The 9,702-nt window shown below is 41.4% G+C and overlaps 1 long non-coding RNA gene across 1 annotated transcript; it reads right to left on the bottom strand.

Annotated features, from left to right (window-relative positions):
- Nucleotides 1-1,434: 1,434 nt before the first annotated feature.
- LOC109365908 lies at nucleotides 1,435-3,646 on the bottom strand. The gene is made up of 3 exons (XR_004158809.1): nucleotides 3,552-3,646; nucleotides 2,141-2,222; nucleotides 1,435-1,908 (listed from the first exon to the last, which is right to left on the bottom strand). It is a non-coding gene; the product is annotated as an uncharacterized LOC109365908 (long non-coding RNA).
- Nucleotides 3,647-9,702: the final 6,056 nt, after the last annotated feature.

Below are 9,702 nucleotides of genomic sequence, written 5' to 3'. Positions count from 1 at the left end.
AAAAAAGGCTTCTCTTATATACCTAAGAAGGACTTGTCTTAGTTGGGAAGTAATTAATTTGAAGAAGTGCAGTCAGAAGTAGGAAATGGCAGAGTAGTTCATCTGGCCTACTTGCCTGCCAAAGTGTGACTGAAGGGCAGAAAACATTGCAAAGATCTCATCAGTGCTGCTATGCTCATAGGCCTACACCAGTTCAGTGGGGCAGCTGCCGCTGGCTCCTGCACTGTCTTGGATTGCAGGGCTTCCCAGCAGCACCTTCCACTCTTGGCCTCGGAGATTTTCTCTGTGAGCACTATTTCTGGATCTGTGCACTGTGGGCTCGTCATTCCCATTTGTGGGTTGTTCTGTGTACAAGTAGAGTTTTCTTATCCATTGCTTGTCAAGCTGACTTACTCTCAGTCTTAAGTTTCCAACCCAACTACTGTCTGGAAGGTGAAAGAGACGATGCTGCTTTGTTTCTCTGGTTCAGACAGTGGAACAGCTACATAGACAATACATACTGTCAGCAATATCTACAATGTTAGAAAAGAGCTGTGTTGCCCTGGGAAAGTGGCTTTACCTGTCCTAAGTTTTAAAATTATGCTGCACCTATTCTGTGTGCTATTAACAAAAATAAAATAAAATAAAGAATGCTGTGGGCCATACTAGTGAAATATCTATCCCACAGCTAAGTCCACATGTTTTATTTTATTTTTCTAACACAAGTTCAGACATGGTTTTCAAGCTTGATGAACAGAGAACAGTGTCCTGTTTGTGTGGGTGTGTGTACTGTCAAGTGAGTAAGGGTTAAGTGACTGCAGATTTTTGAATGGGGTTCAGAAAAGGTCATTTGGAAATGGACAACTTTTGCTCCTGCACAGTTTGTGACTAAATATCTGGGATTCACAGAGGATGCTGGAAGAAGGTATTAGTAGTAAACAAGATTTGCTGGTTAGGAAAAGCAATACCAAGAAAAACACAGCAGAAAATGATCAAGATTTGTACTGTGTGCACTTAAGCTGCTCTTAACAATTATTTTCTTCATTCCTTTCTTCCATTCGAAGCCTCAAAAGTGACTAGTTCTAATGAAAAAGAAAAGACAGTGATGTTACACAGTAGTGGAAAACAAACCAATTTGTTGAAAATTACTGTTGAAAAGTATTCTTCGCTAATAGGTCACATTTATTCTCTTGAAACATTGTGCAAAATTTTTAAATTCTTCTGGGGCTGTACTGAATGTTTTTCATCTTAACAATAATGTTTTGAGGAATCACAGATAGCAGGCATCTCAAAAGGGGAACATAAGTGCCCTCCTGAAGCAGTCTTTACCATAATATCATAGTTCTCTACCTATTTTCTCCCCTCTTCAGAAAATACCCCCCAAAATTATGTGCTTTCAAGCTATAATAACAGCAATTTCTTCATTTATGCCCTTAAAGAAGGTAGATACCTAACTTACAGTTGTTTCATCTGCCTCTCCTGTTGATTCCCTGGTTTCAGAAAATGGCTATAAATGAGAGCAGCTATTTATGAGAAGAATACTGATGCATTATTTTAACATATTTATTCCTGTAAACATTCATTAGTCAAAAAGCAACACTTTCCTCAAAGCACATTTTTAAAGCCCAATTATCCAAATAGACTGCTCCAAGAGCAGTCATTGCCCAGGCATTAATAACCCAGCAGATGAAGGATTGTTGGCTGTGGTGAGAAAGTTGTTCTCACAGCTCCTCTCAGTTCAGGAAAGAAAATGCCCTGAAGGATGACAGAGCTGGACTGGTACTGGCAGTAGTTTGTCTTCAGAGGGGAGGCATGAGGAATTGTTCTGAGCACAAGACTAATCCTGAAACTGAGTCCCAGCTCTGGCTATGACTCTCTTCAAGCCTTTGGGTCAATCAGTTGATCTCTTCACCTCATTTTCTTATAAATCTGTAAAATAGTGGTAACATTACTTCGTTTTGCTGCATAATTTGATGGGATGATGGAAAATTAATGCTTGCTTGGAAAACCCTTTGACAATAAATAGTGCGTTTCAAGGGGGAGTGTTAATGCATACAGCTAACAAGAATGGTGTTCTGCATTCTGTTACAAAGTAATCGGGACAGATTAAGTGCTTAAGTCATACCACAGGACCTACAGCTGTGTTTTGGGAGCTACTCACCCTGGTGTTTCCTTAGAAAAAGCTATAGAAAGTGGAAACCAGAAATGCTCCCCACTGTTTCCTTGTGGTAAGGATGTTGCAACTGAAAGAGTAAAGACAGATATTATTCAGAATATTTTACTCAAAATGGCCTCAGAGTACTTCAGCTGAAAACAATCAAGTCTGTGGGGAGTGACAGGGGCATGTGGTGGCTCATAGCCTAGGCCAGGGGCACTTGTGGAATTCATGTGCCATTTGTGTGGCAAAGATGCATTGTATTAGAGCCAAAAAGGACTGTATGATGCTATACTGAGTATCTGGGACATGAGAGAAAGGACTGTTCTGGGTCTCTCTGTCTCCTATAAAACAATGTCTGCATTTTGCATTAAATTGACTCAACTGTTTAAGCCACTGTCCAGAAATGGTGACTCTGTGGGCAGGCTAGACTCATGATGATCCCTCTTGTAGGGCTTACATTCCTCTGAGTGGGCTGGTCCTAATTTTCCATGTCAAAGGAGGGAAATGCCCTTCCCATTTGGTACTACAAGCATCTCAACTCAGAGGGAAGAAGTTTGGAAGCTTATGGTAGTCCATGGGAGGTATGAGGCTTGTGAGCTGTTACAAACCTGCAGTAGTCAATGAAAACACTGAAAGCTGTACTTGGTCCTCAGCAGCAGTTCAATGTATCTGCAAATCATGTTGCAGTTATAAGCCACAGTTGGCAGTGACCCATTTTTTTATCGTACACAATGTTACTCAGTCGATTTGTGCTAGTCGCAGAGCAAAATTTTGGCATTTCAAATAGCTGTAAATATTTATGAGTTCAATGCAATTTTGCTTAATATTTTAGCACCATTATATGAAGAGATTATCTGCAAAGGGTGAGATTTTGCTGGCATTTTGCACAAGCACCAAGAGAGCTTTTGAATTTTTTCCTATTGAAAGGCACCATCTCCACACCAATCTAAAAAATGCTTCAACTATGACAGAGTACTTCTTATCATTTATATACATTTATAGCCTCTTACATAAACACATAAGCAAAATAGAAGATGTCTATCTATCTTCTTCCCAAAGTCAATTTTGTATGAGTTGGAAGCTTTTTCTATATTATTATCCTCTCTTCAAGGAAGGGTAAAAGGTAAAGTGGAGATAAATTAGCAGGCAATGAATACACACAGCAAGAAAGCTGCTCAGATAAAACATAAAAAACTTCTGTTAGAGGAAGGCTCCTCCTGTCGTGCAATATGTTTACTTAATCCTTAAAATGTCATCTATATACTCAGATAGGAAAGTAACTGTTCGTTTTTTATTTACAATGCAATTTGGAGACAGATGCAGACAGTGCATATGCATAGAGGGAACAGGACCCCACAGCCAAAGGAGCATAGCAGGTAGCCAAGAAGTGTGCGTGGAGTTTCCAGTGCCTTACTGGTTCTGTCTGGATAGCTGGCTGCTGGACAGGGCTGCATTGGCTCCATTTGTGGTGATGTGAAAGTCAGTTCCACCAAGCCTTCTCAGTTTCATAGATCTTAAAGAGACAAAGGAAAAATACTCTGCCAAATAGAAACAAAAATAGCCAACCTGGAATGGTACTTATGCCCACTCTTCTGCAAGGCTATGGCAAACAACAGGAAGTAAGGGATAAGTCAGTAAAATACAGATGGTTGTGGCGAATGAAATGATCCTTTCCTGGCTATTCACATGGAGCAGAGATGTCAGGAGATAGAGTTTAGAAAATTTACTCAGTAGGCAGGGAGGGAGAGTTTTCTGTCTGGATATTTTTGGATGGTTATATAGTAGTCTGAGATGTATTTTTATTTATTTCATTATTTTGCTGCATTTATTCTCCTAAACTAATTAAAAAGGCAGTATTTTCAGGAATAGTGCTATGGATTAAAAATAGATGTGTACAGATATGAGTAACTTCCTGTATCTCTGAAAAATCTGTGTATAATGCAGTATATTAGAATTAGATTTGCATGTGATTTACAGTCTTGGCAAATCTAAATATGCAACACTATAAGAATAACTTTATATTTTGTCAGCTACTTGCTCTGTCTGAAGTCAAGTGGGAATCTGGTCATCATTTGTAGTAACTTAAATTACAATTGAGTAAAATGTCTGTGATACAGCCTTTTATCCTGAATTTTGTTCTACTGTGTTTTAAAAACAGTAAGAATCTGAAGTAGGGATTTTTTGAAGAGTCCTTTCTACCAGTGGATTATCCACCTCCTCACCAGGGATCATGGGAGGTTTCAATCTGATGGTTAAGGTAGGTGGGAGTTGACTCACTATCCCCTTAAATCCTATAATCTGACATGTAAAGACAGACAGCATTTAAAGAATATTATGCTGAAAACCAAACCAAACCAAAGCAAAACACTGCTTTATGTTTAATCACTGACTATTTATAAAAGAGGGCAAGCTGTGCAGGCACTGCTTAGACTCAAGCATGATCAAGGTAGCACAGCTAAACCTCATTCCAGCTACAGTAACTGTACTGAAGCGGTCCCTACATACATGGTTAGTAGGACTCAATTTCCAGTTCTGCTTTCATTGGAGGCAAGACTGGGTAATGAGCAAAGAAATCCCTTAAAAGGCTCTGACCAGGAGCTATGGTTTTCTGGGCATTACTTAAGCAGCACATGTAACATATTTAGGAGGATGTCTCTGAGATGTTCAGCATGAATCCAATGGTGAACTTCTTAGTTACAATACTGTATTAATTTACTATAGTTTTACATAAGTAATTTTATGAATCCCCAGTTAGAAGCACAATGGTAATTTTCCAGCTATAGAGCATGAAACAAGTTCTTGAAGATGCAAGGGATTCATTAAAAAGAAACCAAGAAAACGATTTTTCTGTGTGCATGGAAATACTGACTTGGCAATTGCAAAGATCTCTTTATATACACTGTCTGTGTATATATATGGCTAAAAGTGATGGAAAAATAAAAATCTCTTTGCATTTCACAGACTGCCTGTTTGGGAGCAGAGTCAGAGAACAGAGAAACCTGTAAAGATGGGAGTATCTGCAAGACTGACCAACATAGTGTAACATTGGCTTTTCATTCAGCCATGCAAAATAAGACAAAAAAATGATAATCTTAAAAGTTTTCACCCTAGAATTCGTAACTCAATGCCTGAGATCTCTGGAGGGAGGGTTCACATAAACCCCAGTTGTATCATATTTAGCTTGGCTATTGGAAAACTCACTTCACTCTCTCTGCAAATACCACAGCTTTTATATTTCTAACTTTCCTAATTTTTAATATTGCTGTTGTGCTACATGGATATTTCTTGTCACAGTTGTTATTCTTCTAAACATAGATGGCTAATCCTTCTGTATGCCGCTGAGATTTTAATATGCAGGTTCTTAGTAGATGCTGCTTGTGTCTCATCATTCAGATGTTGTACCCATGGGGCATTACCATATGATTTACAGGGGATAAATGAAAACAAGAAGCTCAGCTCAAGGCTGTGATAAATGAACCTACAAGAGTAAGTTCTAGGGCATAGCTTGTAACTAAACCCCACTACCAGTACAAGCTGGGGGATGTAAGGATTGAGCACAGCCCTGCCAAAAAGGACCTGGGGGTACTGGCAGATGGCAAACTGGACAAGAGCCAGCAGGGTGCCCTCACAGCCCAAAAAGCCAACTGGATCCTGGGCTGCACCAAAAGAAGCACAGCCAGCAGTGTGAGGGAGGTGATCCTGCCCCTCTGCTCTGGCTGGTGAGACCTCACCTGGAGAATTGTGTCCACGTGTAGAGTCCTCAGTACAGGAGAGACATGGACCTGTTGGAGTGCATCCAGAGGAGGACCACAGAAATGATCCAGGGGATGTAATACCTCCCCTACAAGGGTGGGCTGAGAGAGCTTGGGCTGTTCAGAACAGAGAAGAGAAGGCTCCAGAGAGATCTCATAAACCAGTAGCTTTGGTTTTTCTTTTTCAACTGCAGAATGCCTGATTTCCCAGCTCACTGTCTTACAGATCCCCACTCTGTCGCTTCACCATGAAAATGAAGAGACCACAGTGATTAGCAGCTCTGTAAAGAGCTCAACTCTGAAGAACTTGCACACAAAATCAATAGTAAGGAGCAACGCTGTATTAAGTTGATACAAGCAGGCCCTTCTGGTTCTATTTCTAAGGCTCTCGCTTTTTAGTTCATTGTATTGGGATCTGCTGAATCATGGCCTGAACCTCTGATTGATCATCTGAAGGCAAGCAACGAGTTTTAGCCATGGGAGCACAGGTGAAGGCAATTCACCTGTGCTGCCGGAAGGGGTGGAGCCTGGCTCCATCTCTCCTAGACCCGTTTAAGAGCAAATACCAGTAGGAAGGATCTCTTCTGGCGATTCACTCTGCTGGAGTTTCATAAGTGAGCCCAGGATACGGGTAAGTGTCCTATCTTTTCTACTTTGGTGTAATAACTATGTTGCCAAACTCTGTTATACCTCGTAACTATCACATCTCTACATTCATTGATGTACATTCATCAACTGCCTGTCGTATCTCAACAGCAGGATTCTGCCCTCATCCATGCTATCTTAAGCTGTAAGAGCTGTGTAGATATGTAGTTCATGACAGCTGTATTCAACAGCTTCATTCATTGAGATTCTTCTCACATTTTACTAAGTAAAACCTCCTGAGTAAATGTGGAAAGAAAAAAGTCTCATCCAAATTAGATGTCCAGACAGGAAAATCTTCCCGATGGGACCGTTATCAGCATTTGTCGGTTTTCTTACCTTGGTAGTGAAATCTATGAAAGAAAAGTTACTTATGCAGTCACAGAATATGCATCAACTCCTGGATGTCACCACGTCAATTAAAGAGGTGTTACTGCCAGTGTAACCTGATGTAAAAGATGTAACTTGTCATACCTCTTCCTATTTTAAAGCTGCAAAGCTACTGCTACACACATACAGTTTGTAATGCAGCCATCTAGAGGACATTTTTACTCATGCTGTTAAATAGAAGTCACAAGAGGTAGGAAAACACAATCTTTACTGACCCTTAGTGGCCAGAACTGCTACAGTACTGTGGGCATTTTTAGTGAATTCAACAGCTGTACTGTTCTGATGCTGTTATGAAGGTGTTATATTCTGGGGGGAAAGGTATTGATTAACTCAGGAAGGGTTAACAGGGAAGTACTGTCAACAGAGAAGAGGATCCAGGTGTCACAGAGGAGAATGTACCCAATCTATTGTAAGAATTTAGTCTTACAATAATTCAGTGATAAAAGTGCAATATCTTGCATCCAATGGCTATCAAAAATTGAAAATTAAAAATGAAGATGAGTCACTCTTTGGCAACAGCAGTGAAAGAAAAAGTGAAGGCATAAGACAAAAAAGATTCTGGAATACAATGTGTTTCTGACCAAGAGGTGTATTTCTGGTTTGGATAGAAATTATTTTTAGTCTGGAGAAGAGGAGGCTCAGGGGAAGGCCTTATAATTTTCTACAACTACCTGAAGGGGGGTTGGACTCTTTTCTCATGTTACTCTCCAAAAGCGTGTTTAGGTGCTGGAATGGCCTGCCCAGGGAGGTGGTGGAGTCACTGTCCCTGAAGGTGTTTGAGAAATGTTTAGATGTTGTAATAAGGGATGTGGTTTAGTGGGGAAATACTGCTGATGGGTGGGTGGTTGGTCTGAATGACCCAATCTTGGTGATTCTATGATTCTGTGACTTAACACATTGTACTAGTGAGACTTCCTCTGGAATATTAGGCAGAAGCCTGGCTTTCAGGTATCAGGAAGCATGGATTTGAAGACGAAAAAAAGGCCTCAAAGAACTGAAATCCTGTTTTTTAAGAGTAACTTGAATCACAGAATGGCTAGGGTTGGAAGGGACCTCAAGGATCATGAATCTCCAACCCCTCTGCCATATGCAAGACCACCAACCTCTCCATTTAATACTAGACCAGGCTGCCCAGGGCCCCAACCAACCTGGCCTTGAACACCTCCAGGGACGGGGCATCCACAACCTCTCTGGGCAGCCTGTTCCAGTACCTCACCACTCTCTCTGTAAAGAATTTCTCCCTGACATCCAATCTAAATCTCCCCTCCCTCAACTTAAAAACCATTTCCCTTTGTCCTGCAGTTATCAACCCTTTCAAATAGTTGATTCCCCTCCTGCTTGTAGGCTCCCTTTAGGTACTGAAAGGCTGCAATGAGGTCACCCTTCAGCCTTCTTTTCTCCAGGCTGAACAAGCCCAGCTCCCTCAGCCTGTCCTCATGGGGGAGGTGCTCCAGTCCCCTGATCATCTTCGTGGCCTTTCTCTGGACCCTCTCCAACAGCTCCCTGTCTTTTTTGTACTGGGGGCTTGACACTTGGACACAGTATTCCAGATGGAGCCTCACAAGAGCAGAGTAGAGGGGGACAATCACCTCCCTGTCCCTGCTGGCCACCCCTCTTTTGATGGAGCCCAGGATACCATTTGCCTTCTGAGCCGCAAGGGCACATTGCTGGCTCATGTTAAGTTTTTCATCTATCAAGACCCCCAGGTCCTTCTCCACAGGGCTGCTCTCAAGGACCTTTCCTTCCAGTCTGTATGGATGCCTGGGAGATCTAGCAAAGTGACATCCAAAAGGATATGAAATGTTTCCCCCTATAAACACACTACAGATGTAAACAAAAGAGTGTGGTAAGAGTCATGTGGTGCAAAAATGGATGGATATAAAGTGACAAAATATTTTAGGCAATTTTGTAAGTAAATGTGATACAAGGTTCATTGACCATGTTTAAGGTACAAGGAGAAGGGAAATCCCCTCCAGCTGTTAAAATGCAGGCCGGTTCTATGATGTGGTTGCCAGTAGCAGCACTCAGCCTCATCTTCCTGCCTTGGTGTGCTTCTCAGACCTGTTCATTTCTGTAGTTATCACAATTACTGTAAAAACAGAAATTACCCATATCACTGCATCAGTGTTTTTCTCACTCTAGTGGGGGGAAAAAGTACCTGTAAAGGCTGCTATAGACATCCTTTTGCAAAATGGTCTAATTTTGGATTAAATACAGTCCCTCATTTATAGTTTGCAGTTAATTTACCTGACATCTCCTGGAACAATTTTTCAGATGTATTGAAGAAAATTTCTCTATTTTCAGTCCTCCTTACAGCATTTTTTTTCCCCACCACCATCTCTGTGGTTTGTCCCAGCTCATATTAAATACTGAAAACAATATCCTCTTTCTAAGGCTCTTTTACACAAGTAATATTCTTTTGTGATCCATCAGTCATATGATGATGGCACCTGCAGTCAGATGATGAGAGATGCTACAGAAACACAGAAGAGAAAGCTAACTTATTACACAAATGGTTCGTGCTTTATAAATAAGGATAAGGAAATGTGAAAGACATCGTGCGAGAGCCCTCAAGGAGCTATTTTGGCCACGGTGGGCCTGCACTCGCATCCGTAAGGCCACGTTGGCCAGGTCCAAACTGCAGCGTGATTGAGACACAAGGTCAGGGCCAGCCCAAGCACCACCTTCGCGGTGAGTTTACGCTCGCTGATGGCATCTATTAGAGAGAACACCGCTCCCCGTCCTGCAAACACTGCCTCTCGCTACAGCTGGGAGCCCGCG

This window comes from Meleagris gallopavo, chromosome 2, assembly GCF_000146605.3.
Source record: "Meleagris gallopavo isolate NT-WF06-2002-E0010 breed Aviagen turkey brand Nicholas breeding stock chromosome 2, Turkey_5.1, whole genome shotgun sequence".
Taxonomy (NCBI): domain Eukaryota; kingdom Metazoa; phylum Chordata; class Aves; order Galliformes; family Phasianidae; genus Meleagris; species Meleagris gallopavo.
The sequence above is the reverse complement of the archived record's forward strand: the minus strand, read 5'-3'. Positions and strand labels throughout refer to the sequence as shown.